The following is a 16,277-nucleotide window of genomic DNA, read 5'->3' on the forward strand; positions in this document are numbered from 1 at the left end:
TAATTCCCTTTGCAACGTCCAACTCTGCTTGGTTTTTGGTAGTTCTCACTTTATCCTTACACTTTCTGACCTCCAAGAAGTAGCTCTCCTTGCTGACTTTCTGATTTCTCTTAATCACATGTTTGAGATGCTTGGTCTGCAACCCTTCCCTCCAATTTTTCCCCCTTGCTTAGGATGCAGGCTTCAGACAGTTTCTGCAACTTTGACAAAGTAATTCCAAGCCTCCTCCACATACGGATCCTTGAGTTCTTCAGTTCAGTCCACTTCCCTAACTAATTCCCTTAATTTTTTAAAGTTTGCCATTTGGATATTAAGGGCCCTAGTTGCTGATCTATTTTTGTTTATCCTTCCATTTAGTTTAAACTGAATTAGCTCATGATCCTGCGAACCAAGGTTGTCCCCCACAACCGGTTCTTTTGGTGGTGCTCACTACTCACACTCACCTCTCCAGAGGCTGATGCACATGCATCTCCTTGGGAGGTAGTGCCTCCCTGCCTGCACAGGCTTTTGCACATATATGCTGGGTATTGCACAAGGGCCAGAGGAGCCTGTGGCCTGTGAGTGATTCTTGGGGATCCCAGGTGCCGGAGCCTTTAAACCAGTGTAAAGCCAAACAGAGAATGGCCCACCATTTTTGCCTTCTGTTCAAAACATTTCTCGCAATCCATCCTTTGTGGCGCATTATTCTTTAAAGTTCAGGTATAGTGAATCCCAAATCCACCCTGTATTGGGATTATATACACTGAGAGCAATACATTGTTAAGTTTTGATAACCAAGTTACTTCAATATGCTTTAAAGACAGCGACTCTGAAGGTGAACGCTGAGTTATAAGTTACAATTAAAGACCTCTGAGACACTCTTCCCAGTCAGAAACAGAATCATTGCCTTGACTTTGATGACTTCTACTGTAACCATGGGCCAAATTTTGCTCCTTTACATTCCATTGATTTCAGTGACATTGCAAGGTACAACTGAGAGCAGACTTTGGCCTCATGTCCGTTGGGAAGTTGTCAGCTACTGTACTGTTGTCACTAGGACAATGTTTATTACATTTCACCACCCATAGTGGTGCTGTATAAAACTTTACTTTTTAATTTTTAAATTACTGACCTAGTCTAGAAAGCATCTATCTCTAAATCCTAAAAAGCTAAGAGTCTTTCTGTCTGAGCCAGCAGCATTTGCACCACTTCTGAAGAACATATGTGTATTTAGATGTTTATTAAGTACTTGGAAAATATTTTGCTGGAGGCCTTGCATACAGTGCCTGTTGATAGTAGAGTTGGGAGATTAGCTAGATATCCACCTGTATTTTATTCTAAGACTATGTCTATGTGGGGATGAAAAACCCATGGCTGGCCCAGGTCAGCAAACTCAGGCTCACAGGGCTCCGGCTCCGAGGCTGAAAAAATTGCTGAGCAGAAGTTGAGGCTCGGGCTGGAGCCTGAGCTCTGGGATCCTGTGAGGGTGGAGGGTCCCAGAGCTTGGGCTCCAGCCTGACCCTGAGCTTCTACACAGCAAATTTTAGCCCCCTAGCCTGAGCCCCGCAAGCCTGAGCCAGCTGATCTGGGCCAGTCATGGCCGTGCGGTGGGGCTTTTACCCTGGCCACCCTCTTTTGAAACTACCCCACCCAATCTGTGTGTGAGAAACCCGTCTTTAACATGTAGTAACTTGGGGGAGATTCGCAAAGGCATCTCACTGTCATTTGTGCCTTTGCAAATCTCCCTCTTGATCTTTTGCATTTTTCCCTCAAAACAGCAAAAGCAGTTTGTCCACATCATTTTTTGAAAGGCCTTTTGGAGATGAGTGCAATAATAGAAGCATTTTAAAGCACTAACTCCTGTTGTTAGCATTCTTATAACTCAAAAGTGGCCAAGCTGAGTGTTTGCAATACAAATCACTCAGAGCAGTTTGCTCTCTGATTTAAGTCTTGCATACCAAAAGTCCACCCGGAGAGGAGGCAGAAGAGGAGAAGAAGAAGAAGGAAAAAAAAGGTTGAATAACTCAGACACAGCTGGTTTGCAGGAAGTGTGCATGTCGACTGGCAGTAGTAGGAAGAATTCTGCTAAGCAATTTTTGCTCTGTTGTCTTTATATTGTCTTCCAAATCAGAGTACTGCACTTCACCGACCAAACTTTCAACTGTGCGTACAACAGGTGCACCAGAACACAATGCACACACACTTGTTGCTCACACAGAACCCTGGGGCTAGGTTGTGCCTGTAGACATATGTGACTCCAACAGTCCCTCATTGCCAACCGGCAATAGGTTCACTGTCATGTATAAGCAACTCTTATCAGGCCTGACCAACTCACAACACTTAACACATTATAGACAAATACTATGACAGCACGTAGTGCCTTGTAAGGTATCAAATGAAGCACAGTAACACACTGCTCATCAATATCATTGTGAAATGTATGTATTAACACTATATAAGGAATTATGGATACTTACTGATATTATGCTTTAATGCCTGTAACCAAAGGGAGAAATCAGTTTTCTCCCAGAGAGGACGGAAGGTAGTTTCTAATGTAAATTGAGCATTTTGGAGCCAAATACAATGTGAGCTGCATTTGCACAGAAGTCAACAGGAAAAGCCAGGTTGATGGGGAGCATGTGAAATCAGTATGGAGTCTGAATCCCAGGGGTTCATCTTGATTCTGGAAACAAAGACAATAAAGTTCGGGAAATATAAGAAGATGCAAAAGTCCATTTTGTTATCCATTTACTGAGGAGACCTCTGGCAGGGCATAGGGGAGTCATAAAAATCTGAATCCTGATTTGACTGAAAATTAGCAAGCTCTACACAAAAACTTTGAGGGTGAGAAAACTGCTTTAGCCAAAGTAATGTAGCTTGCTAAAGTTATGTTTAGTTTCTCTGAAGCAAGTTATACTTTTGTTTTTGTAACTGATTCTGTTTTCACTAGCCTTATTCAGTATCACTTAAAACTCTGTCTTTGTTAATAAATGTCTCTTTATTTTATCATAGGTAGATCTCAGTGCTGTAATAATAAACAAAGTGTGAATTCTTAGTTGAATCAAACAACCTTGTGTGTACACTGTCTCTTTGGAGATAGTGGACTTGGTAGTTTCTGTGAGTATCCAGTTACAGGGATGGATGTTTCAGGGGAATGCTCTTCCTAGTGGATCAGGAACTGGAGTGCACTAAGTGCTATCTGCAAGGCAAAGTAAGGGCTGGCAGTGACCTGAGAAGTTTGTCTGAGGTGAGAGGGAGTTGTCACCCAGTTTAGCAGGGGGGTTACACACTCACCTGAAGTTTTGGGCACCTTGAGAAAGTGCCAGCGCATAGCCCTGAGCAAGGGACAGTGCATAAGGACTCCAGGCTAAGGGCTGCATTTTATTATATGCTTGTATATCTATCAAAATGGAGCCCAAACTGGTCATGGCCTACAAATGCTACCTCAATATAAAGGTTTAATAATAATAAGCTTCACTGCCCCAACAGATACTGTGCCTCAGAGACACCCAAGTGACTCACAATTCTCTCCCTGCTTCCCCCTTGCTCTAAGAACAGTAATCTAATGCTCTCTATGAGCTCAGTTGCACTGGCAGGCACACCTAAAGTCTGGGTAGGCCACTCAGGAGTGGAAAGGAGGGGACATGTAGTCCAAGTCACAACTTAATCCTTCATTTGGGCACAGATTGGATAATTGAAAACTCGTAATTGGGCTTGCAATCCTCCTGATGTGCATTTGCACAAATTTGGCGGTTTGTGGGCACAACAGGTGCATGACTAAACAATTTGGCCTTCTCTGTACATCTGCAAAATGCCACTTGCTGCTCTGATTTCTGACTTAGCACTGTGGTCAGCATTACAGTCAGAGCTTCCAAAGGAATTCAGAAGTCTAGAGAAGCTAAGGCCAATCTCCCAACAGTTGTATTTATGAATTTGAAGAATCCTTGGGTTTCGTCAGCTGAGAAGGCTGCTAATGCACTCTGTACTGCTTCATCATGATTGCTATTTGCTTGAGTTCCTCATTCATTCTGTAAAATTGAGCTCTGTATTTTTAGAAATACAATTATGTAACATTCTTGTGCCAAATTAGTTCTTCAGTTCTCTGAACCCCTCTGGTAAAGTATCAGGACTTCCTAGTACATACCACAGTGTTTAGTAAATAAAATGCTTGAAGACTCAGTATAATGGGAAAACAAATACAATACAATTTCTGAATCTATGTACCTGTATGTAAAAATATCAATGCTTTCTATGACTCTCATATTAAAATAGTGGTCCATAGCAATTTCCCATTGTGTTAATTTGGCTGCAAACTTCACTAGTGCAAAACTCTTTGGTTTGCTTTCTTGCCTTTTCCTCTTATAGTTTTATAACTCAGTGGAGATACATTCTTAAAAAGAGATGCTTTCTAAATGATTGTAAGCAAAGCTAGGTTACACGTAATCATTAAGGAAAAGATGAAGGGCCGGATGGCTGAGGATATTGGTACTGGAATATGGGGCTAGATTTGCTGTTGTGGCTGAGATTGCAGCAGCAGAGAAAATAAGTTTTGGGTCGTTGGAAAGCTGGTTATGGCTTCCTGATTTTCTGTTTGTCTCCACTTTAATCCCCATCTTAGTGGATATTAAAACAGTCTAGGGGCTGCTTTAACTTACACCAGCTGGTAATAGTCCTCAAAGGGCCATCCACCAGCTAGGGGTAGCTGGGGCACAGTGTACACTCTCTCGCCTACACTGGGGCTGCAGGGGGAGGTGTAGGAGCTGACTACATCAGTTCTGTGCCTTTGAGTGGTGCAAAGGGAGAAGAGCAGGGCAGTGAATCCGGCCCATGCACCCTTTCAGCTCTGTGTAACTAAATCTGAATCCAGTACCGATCAGTTGTGGGCATCTGGCAGCAGATAAGTGGTGTATGTGAAATGAGTTGTCACCTCAGTGCACTTCTGAGAGGACAGGTGTCTGTGGCATTGCAGCTACCACCACATTTGGCACTTTTGCTAGAGGTCGGGGTAGCAAGACAAGAAATTAAATGGGCATGAAGACTGGATTACCCACTTTCTCACCCTTAGAAGTGATCCCTCTAAAAGCAGGTTGAGGCAGATAGTCGGGAGTCTTGATCCTGCTGCTGTTTTTCTGCTGTGTCTGTTCCACAAGTGTCATTTCCAGTGCTGATAACCTGGTACTTTCCATGATCACGACATTTACTTTATTTAAACACAAAAATCTGTGTCTGCTGAGAGATGCAGGGGATAGAAGAAGAAAAGGAGCTAGGGCCCGACCCAAAGTCCATTGAAGTGAATGGAAAGACTCCTGTTGACTTCAATGGATTTTGGATCAAGCCCCTAATTAACAGGTGTGTAAAGTGTGTAGGATACATGGTGTAATACCACGCCCCTAGAGGGTCATTAGCAGCAGGGATTGAATCTGGGACCTGTGGATATAAAACCATGAGTCTGTACTGACTGAGCTAAAAGAGCAACTCTGTTACCCACGTGTGCTACAGCCGTGGCTCTGTCTAGACTGCAAAGAAAAAGCAGTGGCACCAAGTCTCAAAACCCGGGTCAACTGGCTCAGGCTGCAGGGTTAAAAATAGCATAGATATTCCCACCCAGGCTGGAGCCTGGGCTCTGAAACCTGGCTCCAGTCAGAGCAGGAACATCTACACTGCTATTTTTAGCCCCAAGTCAATTGACCCGGGCTCTGACACTCGGCACTGCAGGTTTTTCTTTGCAGTGTAGACATGCCCTGAATGGCGTGTTCACCACTCCCGGGGGAGACAGAGCACCACGATGAGCGGGTGGATGTTACAGTGGGATTGGAGGCAGGAGCACATTTCCTCCTGGCAATAAATGAGTGTGGCAGGGTGGATTCTAATGTCTTATTCTGAATGTTTATCTTTAAGATGAGTGCTCTGGACAGATTCTAAACAATGGAATCTGTTTCAGTTAGGCTAGGCGTTCAGACACGGCAGTGCTGGCAGCCGTATAAGTACCTAGCTAGTTCCAGGCTGTGATATTCTGGTAGCCCCTTGTATTGAAGTGGAAAATAGCATAAGTGGAGGGTCTTGGATCAAATCTGTGGAATTAGACTATGGAACTCAAGGTACAGTGGGGCCAATAATTTAGCAGGATTAAAAAAATACAGACAAAACAAACAAGCAAACAAAACCTGGAGGCTTCACTAGGTATTGGAAATATCCAGAAATGATATATCCATAGCTAAAATATCCAAAGCAATGCCTGAATTGTCTAGAAAAATTTCTGTTGAAGAGACATACCTCAGGGGACATCAACTGTGCTGGATTATAGAATGTTTATGAATGAGAAATTCTTTCCTCCCATATCCAATTACCACACCATTGTGATTTGTGCACCAGGGCACACCCGGTGGAATTGTGGGGGACATCCTGTGAGGGATGAGGAAAGGGGGCAACAGTAAGAACATTTAGTTGGTTGGAAGGAGGAGCTGACAATGTGGCATGTATAGCCCATGACTCGGAGCCAGTAATTCTAAAGAAAAGGGTAGAAAGTTTAAAGAAAAAAAGGTTTAGAAAAAAAGACCAAGTCAGAGTAAAAAGAGAAAAAAGAACAAGGAGGGAAAAAACAAGCAAACAAAACCTCCCCACAATCTCTTGTGAAAATGGAAAACCAAGAAAAGCACTATGAAGCGAGTGGACCGGACACACAGCTGGTGTAAATAGCTCCCTGGAAGTCAATTGCACTGTGTTGATTTACACCAGAGGAGGATCTGGCCCATAGTGTCCTTTATAAAGCTATGATTCTCCCCAGATATTTGTATCTCCTCTCTTCAAAGAGGCACCTGTTGTTGGTGGAGGTGGCAATGGGGCTGGATTAATGCACATGCAGTCAGTCTGCTTGGCCCCATCCCTTTGGCCCCAAACTGAACCCCAGCTGCTGCTCACCACAGCAGGTGCTTCGTACAGGCCAGAACAGCTGTTTGAATGCACATTGTTATGACCAATAGGAGGGAGGAAGACCCTGAAAAGTGTACATCACATTAGCTGTCTTTTGGCTACCTCACTGCTCAGCCCAGCCTGAGGGAGGAGACAAGGGTATGCAGAGGAGTTCAGATTTGGGAACCCAGCACACAGAATAGAACACAATATTCTAGCATCTCCTCGTGGAAATGAATGCTAGAAGAAAATATAAATAGAGGCAGTCATACTGTTCAGAGCATGCCAGCTAGGCACAGCCTAGAGTAAGGGGCGGTGCAGAGCTGCACAGCTCTGTGGAGAGCATTAGGAGGCTTCCTATGAAACCCTCCTTGAACACCCTGGCATGCAGGGGATGGGGCCTTCCACTACACTCCATTCTAGGGTGCAGCCAGTTTCCCTATTTCCTCTTCTACTCCCCCCTTCCCTTCCAGTCCACCCTAGATCCCCTCCGATTTGACTTCTACCCTCTTCATGCTACTGAAACAGCTCTCTCCTAAACCGCTCTGACCTCTTCATGCCCTATCCAGACTATATCCAAACCTTGTTGCTTCTGATGCTTCCATCACATCGCCAAGAGCCAGGCTATTCTATCGGTTTGCACCACAAAACTCTCACATACTTCAAGTTCTTAGAGCTAAATCCTGAGGTCCTTACATTTTTTTGTTTGTTCTGTGTATACTCAGTTCTTACTCAAGAACTTCTTCCATTGAAGCCTCTGTAAGGACTGAGGAAATGCTGAGCAAGGACTTTTCCCAGTGTCCTGATGGCAGATGATTGTAAGGGGTGATTATGCAGGCCATATTTCATTACAGCATAGCCCAGCCTGAATCAAGGAGAAAAACATTAATATTGGAGGCCTCTATTCATCAGGAAATAGGATTTCCGCAGGTGCCAAGTCGCAAATGCTCTGCGTGCCTTTCAGGCGTGGCACACAGCACTGCTAAATCCTGATTCAGGATGCAAGAATGTCTTGCGACCCCTGCCATGTAAACCACTGTCTGACTGTGTTTGGACATTGGCCGTCAGTGCTGACAGCAGGCAAGCATGGACGAAATGAGCAGCTTCTCTTCCAGGCTAAATAAGCCATATTAAACATCCTAAGTATCCTAACTCAGTTCATACCTTCTGTAACAAATACAGTAGGTTTTTTTTTGTAATGAGATCTGACACGCAGTTGGTAAGAACCTGGACTTTCTTTTCTTGCCCCAGCCACAAGGTCTAGGGTCTGGTGACAAAGGACTAGAATCAGTAGCCATATTCTTCATGTAGGATTACATAGAAATGTATTAATCTGAGATAATATCATATACCAGCAAGGCCACAACACCCCCCCATAAGGGGTAGACAGTGTTATCTCCATTTTGTTTGTTCCACCTGTTGTCCATAGTCTTATATTTGGATTATAAGATTTTTGAGGCAAGGACTGGCCCTTTGTTATGAGTCTGTACAGTGCACAATGCAGCCTTGGCCTCCAAGCACAACAGCATTATTATTGGTATTGATGATGATATTATAAATAGGGAAACTGAGGTAGAGAAACTAAGGGAATTAATTGCTCAAGGCCTTTGAGGGAATCTGTGTCAGAGTCCAGATTGGAGCTCAGGAATTCTTGGCTCCCATACCTGTGCTCAGGCCTCTAGACCATACCACTCTTTCATACAGTTAGACACCTGGAAGTGACACCACACACCTATCTGCATCTTTATGTATCTACAAATCTTTGAGAATCTGTCCCTAAGTATCTAAGACATGTTTGAAAATGGGACTTTAGTGCCTAAATTACATAAGCACTTTTATCCATGGTCAAAAGGAGTGGGGGGAATGACAAATACACTTTGTGGTGAGGAACAAAAGAGAGGAGCATTTTTGGAATATCAGCTCACATGTTATTACTTACTGGTCTGAAGGTAGGAAATGCAGGACTCTGTAGCAGCTGCACGTGTTTTCAGGGATCTGCACCAGAGAGACTTCTACTTTGTCTGAGATCCTTGTTAGGCTACGAGGAATTCCCAATCCAGTACCAAAAATATGAAAGGTGCCCTTTACTGTATTGCCTACAATTAGCTTGCTGCCACTTGGAAAAACAATCATTAAGTGGTGAGTAAAAGCCATGTCAGAAATGGAACTTGACAAAGTGGTAACACATAATTACACCGAGTGACATTCTTCACACCTGCTGTGGAGCATAACAGTAGCTGGCTGACTTAACCCGTGGCACTACAAGCAAAGCATTGTACTGGGACACAGCCCGGACACCGATTAAATTACACACTGATTAGGTCTTCAGCTTCTCTCTGTCAGTGCGGACAATGAAGAATCAGAGAAGGACATTAGAGCTTTAGCAGACCTTGCGCTCTCCAACTAAGGAGGATTAGTTTGTAAATGGTAAATTGTGTTGGGGCCAACAGTCACAAAGCTGCTGTGTGCTTTGCCCTTCTGCTGGCTCGAAGTGGGAGGTTTTGTGGAGAAAGAAACCCACCGGCACGATCTGCATGGAAAATAAAGGTCAGCCCCTTTCTTTCTCGTACAAGCGCAGGAATAAAGCTGTGTCGATGTGCTTTTCGGAATCACTCTCAGCACTATGTATCATCCTTTTATACCGGGGTGGCCAACCTGAGCCTGAGAAGGAGCCAGAATTTACCAATGTACATTGCCAAAGAGCCACAGTAATATGTCAGCAGCCCCTCATCAGCTCCCCCGCCCTGCTCCCAGCGCCTCCCGCCCACCGGCAGCCCCCCCAATCAGCGCCTCTCCCTCCCTCCCTGCACCTCCCGATCAGCTGTTTTGTGGCGTGCAGGAGGCTCTGGGGGGGAAGGGAGGAGGAGCAAGAGCACTGCAGGCTGAGGGGAGGGGGCGGGAAGGGGTGGAGTGGGGGCAGGGCCTGTGGCAGAGCCAGGGGTTGAGCAGTGAGCACCCCCCAGCACATTGGAAAGTTGGTGCCTGTAGCCCCAGCCCCGGAGGCGGTGCCTATACAAGGAGCCGCTTATTAACTTCTGAAGAGCCGCATGTGGCTCTGGAGCCAGAGGTTGGTCATCCCTGTTTTATACAAAGGGTTTGGGGCCAGATTCATCCCTGTGCAGCTCTTGACAGGGGGACAAAAGGGTTGCAACTTTTGCCTCCCATATACTGAGGCTGCTGGGGGCTGGTCCAGTCCCTGGCATAGGCTAGGTCAGCCCTCAGGGCTACTCTAAATGGTACCCCTCCCTCAACAGCTTCTGTGGGCCATTGTAAAGCTGCAGAATTATGTGGGTCCAATCAATTCTTGTCACACCAATGCTCTACCTGTACCCAGCCTGGAATACTCCCTGCAAAGGGGACTTGTTTGGATACCCTGTGCTTGTGCTAGTCACTGGAGTTGGAGTGGAGGGCTTTATTCCTGCCTAATATCCCATTTGGGACCAGCCTAACTGTGAAAAGGGAGTGTAGGGTGACAATGAATCAGGTCTTCTGTATCTTTTTGTGACACTCAATCTAAGGGACACATCCCATTAAATATCCTTTGGGCCATTTTTTTTTTTTTTTTTTTTAGGGAGATCAAATCCCAGGGAGAAGCACAATAGCATGATTTCTTCCCTTGCTACATGAATGCAACACAGCTTCTTTGCTTGTACTATATATCCATTGTCTTTACATTTCCACTCCCTGTGCATCAGAAGTACAACAGTTGTTAAACAAGAATCTAAACCAAGGGCTGGACTAAGCCAGTACTTAATACCACCCATTGATCAGGTGGTTCCAACAGGTTCTATATAGAATTGAAGCTTTCTTTAAGTAAGGCTGAGATTTTCAAAGCAGAATGGGAAATGTGGACATCCAATTCCCATTAGGCTGAATTGGCCTTGGGAATTCAAATACTATTGGCAGCTTTGAACAGCTCAGCCTAAAAAAGGCAAAGGCAACCATCTGAATGTGACCCAGTGTAATGTTGCCTTTCCAAATCTGCAAATACAAACAGAATCAATAGCCATGGGAGTTGTGACCACTCTCTATTCATCTTAATATATGTTGACTCTGAAACTTAACGATGGCATCTACATTGACAGTATTCTTAGTTATCTCATTGGTGGCTATTTTAGCAGAAATATCTAGATACTGTAGGACTGTGGGTAGGGCTTGGTTAGTGTACCACTTTTTTTTTTTTTTTAAATTCACCATGTTCTGACTCCTAATCTCAATTAAGAATAAATTACCTGGGTTCCTTACTCCTAAATGTCAGGTCAGTTTTGCTACAAAATACCGGTTATTAGAGTAACTAGCACATAGTATGTCATTTCTCCAAAAATACCGTGAGTTTCCAAAATCTAGTTTAATCCTTGCAGTTTCATAATGCTGTACAAGGTGTGACTTTTTACAAAAGTTCAGTTAAAAATGACTCAATTGCAAATAAATTTAGCAGCTGCTTGACATAAAGTAACTATGGCTTAGAGTGGGGTTGGTCCTAAACTGAAAAATTAGAACTACTTTGAACATCCAGTGCCATGTTTAATTCTGTGGATGCTTTCAAAAACATATTTTAAGAAAAACATTTAAAAATAGTTATCCACAGGTACCAATACAGGATTGACAGGGGTTAACATCACTGACATCACGTCAGAACTTCATATTGTTTTAATGGTTATTAATGCCCTGCTGTTGGAAGACAGACGGTGCCAGCTGTCAATTAGAATGCTACCTCTCCACTGGTGAGCCTAGGCCTACACTTGGAATGGGGGGGCTGTTAGATTCTCCACCCTGCCTGAGCTCCAACTCAGATGCAGTGTGTGTGTGTGTGGGTGGGGAGTTGTATTGAGCCAGTTACAGTTCCCTGATCCCAGGCCACCTGGCCCCAGAATGAGCCAAGTAGCCATCTGCTCTAGAGCCATGTTCTGAAGACAAGGGCAGTTTTGCCTGAGCCTGATCTCCATACTAGGCCCACATAGTGCAAAGTTTGGAAGAAAACAGGACAGGAAATGCAAACAAACACATTCTCCCATTGACTTCAATGGGCTTTAGATCGGTCCCAGATCACTGTTAACAGCACCAGCCCTGAGCAGTACATGCTTTGCTTTCAATATTGAGCGTCTCTGGGCACCAATAGGGGAAAGCAGAAATGGCAGACAGCAAAGAGGAAAACTGTTGAGAGGAGAAGGGGAGGCAAAGCAACTTTGCAATGTCAGGATGATGATGAATATGGAGCAGTTAATTAGCTTTGACTACATGATATTCATTATTCATCCAGATGTGCTTGTCCAGCGGCCCCACATGGGGATGGCTATTACTTTGCATAATACCCTTTGAATTACATCCACCATTAAGGGAGTGAAACAGATACCCAAAGGTGCAACACATCAGTGTATTGTATCAAATTAAGAGAGGCACTTTTTGGCAGGCTGTGATAAACTCGGGTTTAAGGTGGCATTAGATTAGGCTTTAAATGTATTATTGTTTTGAACAGAATAACACAACTGAAAAGAGCTAAAAGCATTTCAGCTGGTAAAAAAATGAAACAAAACTCTACTTCCTTTCCTGCAGCCTGGAACCAAAACAGGATTGCACAGCCCGGATAAAATAGCATTGGCTCACAAGGGGAGCAATTGATTGGATCGTGCCAGTACTGGAACATGCTGAGAGCAGTTTTGATTCATTGGGAGGAATGGCTTGGGGGATCTGGCCAAATAATTTAGGCTCTCATTTGTCAAGGGGTATTTTTAAACGACTTATGTTGGTTGGGATTGGAAAAAAGCTCTGGTCTCTTCACCAGAAGGACTCTCAACACCAATGATGTCTCTTATTGCGCTTGCTTTATGGAGAATAGTTTGTCTTGGCATAACAGGTATTCAAAGAAAGCATCATATATATTCATCTAGCATCCTACAAAACCTGGTTAGTGATGTGATCTTGTCAAAGGAACAGGTTTATTTTTATCCATTCCCTGCTAGCAAAAAGACCCGGGAATATATTATATTCGGACAACTAATTGAAGTTTCCTGATCACAGGCCCTTGTTCTAATGGGGGACTTCAATCACCCTAACATCTGCTGGGAGAGCAACACAGCAATGCACAGAAAATCCAGGAAGTTTTTGGAGAGTGTTGGGGACAACTTCCTGGTACAAGTGCTGGAGGAACCAACTAGGAGCCGTGCTCCTCTTGACCTGCTGCTCACAAACAGGGAAGAATTGGTAGGGGAAGTAGAAGTGGGTGGCAACCTAGGCAGCAGTGACCATGAGATGGTTGAGTTCAGGATCCTGACAAAAGGAAGAAAGGAGCGAAAAATACTTCAGAAAAGCAGACTTTGACTCCCTTAGGGAACTGATGGGCAGGATCCCCTGGGAGGTTAATAAGAGGGGGAAAGGAATCCAGGAGAGCTGGCTGTATTTTAAAGAAGCCTTATTGAGGGTGCAGGAACAAACCATCCTGATGTGCAGAAAGAATAGAAATTATGGCAGGCGACCAGCTTGGCTTAACAGTGAAGTCTTCAGTGAGCTTAAACTCAAAAAGGAAGCTTACAAGAAGTGGAAATTTGGACAGATGACTAGGGAGGAGCATAAAAATATTACTAGAGCATGCAGGGGTGTAATCAGGAAGGCCAAGACACAATTGGAGTTGCAGCTAGCAAGGGATGTGAAGTGTAACAAGAAGGGTTTCTACAGGTATGTTAGCAACAAGTTGTTCAGGGAAAGTGTGGGACCCTTACTGAATGGGGGAGGCAACATAGTGACAGATGATGTGGAAAAAGCTGAAGTACTCAATGGTTTTATTGCCTTGGTCTTCACAGACAAGGTCAGCTCCCAGACTGCTGCACTGGGAAACACAGTATGGGGATGAGGTGAACAGCTTTCAGTGGTGAAAGAACAGGTTAAGGACTATTAGGAAAACTGGACATGCACAAGTCCATGGCTCCCGATCTAATGCATCCAGGGGTGGTGAGGGAGTTGGCTGATGTGATTGCAGAACCATTGGCCATTATATTTGAAAATTTGTGGCGATCAGGGGAGGTCCTGGAGGATTGGAAAAAGGCAAATATAGTGCCTATATTTAAAAAAGGGAAGAAAGAAAACCCGGAGAACTACAGACCGGTCAGCCTCACTTCAGTCCCTGACAAAATCATGGAGCAGGTCCTCAAGGAATCCATGTTGAAGCAGTTGGAGGAGAGGAAGATTATCAGGAACAGTCAACATGGATTCGCCAAGGGCAAGTCATGCCTGACCAACCTGATTGCCTTCTATGATGAGATAACTGGTTCTGTGGATATAGGGAAAGCAGTGGATGTGATATATCTTGACTTTAGCAAAGCTTTTGATACGGTCTCCCACAGTATTCTTGCCAGCAAGTTAAAGACGTATGGATTGGATGAATGGACTATAAGGTGGATAGAAAGCTGGCTAGATTGTTGGGCTCAACAGGTAGTGATCTATGGCTCGATGTCTAGTTGGCAGCCGGTATCAAGCGGAGTGCCCCAGGGGTTGGTCCTGGGGCCAGTTTTGTTCAACATCTTTATTAATGATCTGGATGATGGGATGAATTGCACCCTCAGCAAGTTCACAGATGACACTAACCTGGGGGGAGAGGTAGAGACGCTGGAGTGACCTAGACAAATTGGAGGATTGGGCCAAAAGAAATCACACGAGGTTCAACAAGGACAAGTGCAGAGTCCTGAACTTAGGAAGGAAGAATCCCATGCACCGCTACAGGCTGGGGACTGACTGGCTAAGCAGCAGTTCTGAAGAAAAGGACCTGGGGATTACAGTGGGCGAGAAGCTGGATATGAGTCAGCAGTGTGCCCTTGTTGCCAAGAGGGCCAATGGCATATTGGGCTGAATTAGTAGGAACATTGCCAGCAGATTGAGGGAAGTGATTATTCCCCTCTATTTGGCACTGGTGAGGCCACACCTGGAGTACTGTGTCCAGTTTTGGTTCCCCCACTACAGAAGGGATATGGACAAATTGGAGAGAGACTAGCGGAGGGCAACGAAAATGATTAGCGGGCTGAGGCACATGACTTACGAGGAGAGACTGAGGGAACTGGGGTTATTTAGTCTGCAGAAGAGTGAGAGGGGATTTGATATCAGCCTTCAACTACCTGAAGGGGGGTTCCAAAGAGGATGGAGCTAGACTGTTCTCAGTGGTGGCAGATGACAGAAGCAGCAGCAATGGTCTCATGTTGCAGTGGAGGAGGTCTAGGTTGGATATTAGGAAACACTATTTCACTAGGAGGGTGGTGAAGCAGTGGAATGGGTTACCTAGGGAGGTGGTGGAATCTCCATCCTTGGAGGTTTTTAAGGCCCATCTTGACAAAGCCTTGGCTGGGATGATTTAGTTGGGGTTGGTCCTGCTTTGAGCAGGGGATTGGACTAGATGACCTCCTGAGGTCTCTTCCAACCCTAATATTCTATGATTCTACATTGGTGATGGGCCAGGGCAACTGCGGGCCTGGTTTTTACATAGTTTTTTTAATCAATGTAACTCAGTGGAGTTCTTCCTGATTTACACTTCAAAAGAGAATTGGATATTTTATATGGAAACCAAGAATATCCAAAGTTATCATCATTACTTATAACAAATTTAGGAAGGGGTGTTAAATCTCATGCTATAGTCAGTCTTTAAGTATTAGAGACCAGGAGGCAGATCATCCCACATCTGCCTACTGCAGAGTTCTCATACATTCTTCTGAAGAATCTGGTGCTGGCCATAGTAAGATACAGGATATTGGAATAGATATCTGAGTCTGATTCCAGTCTTTAAATGGCTATGTTCCCATGTACACTGGGGTAAATGAGAGTAGAATCGGGGCTTAGGTAGGCCAAGGCTTTGGTTTCTATTTGGAGCTAAATCAGGACCATTGTTCAGGTTTAGATTTAAGAGTGCTGAAATTTATTAAGCTATTCTTAAAAGATTTTGGCTGTTGGAAACTTGTACAGAAAAAGAAGCCCCTTGTGATTTTTGATCTAACTTGCAACCCATGTCACGCAGATGGATTCTGATGGAGGGATTCAAATTACACTCCTCCAAAATTCAAGCAATTTAAAATCTAGGTTACAGTTTTCACCCAACTGTATATATTTAATACCATTTACAATTTGATAGCATAAAAATGAGAATAAATTAGTTATTTTCCACACATAAAACATATATACAATAGGAACTCGAATTATTTATTGAGTTGGAGGTACCATGAAATGCTTGATGGTACCTTGTAATCACTCTGCAGTCATAATTTTTCATATTCGTAATTTTTAGAAACTTCAGACTGACTTGCCATGTGGACTATTTTTTAAAATTATTTTGTGGTGATGAGGTAAGTAATTTGTATCACTACTGAGGAATACATTTTAAAAGGGAAGACACAGGAGGTCTGGCCACATGAAGC

The sequence above is a fragment of the Emys orbicularis genome, chromosome 4, assembly GCF_028017835.1.
Source record: "Emys orbicularis isolate rEmyOrb1 chromosome 4, rEmyOrb1.hap1, whole genome shotgun sequence".
In the NCBI taxonomy this organism is placed as follows: Eukaryota; Metazoa; Chordata; order Testudines; family Emydidae; genus Emys; species Emys orbicularis.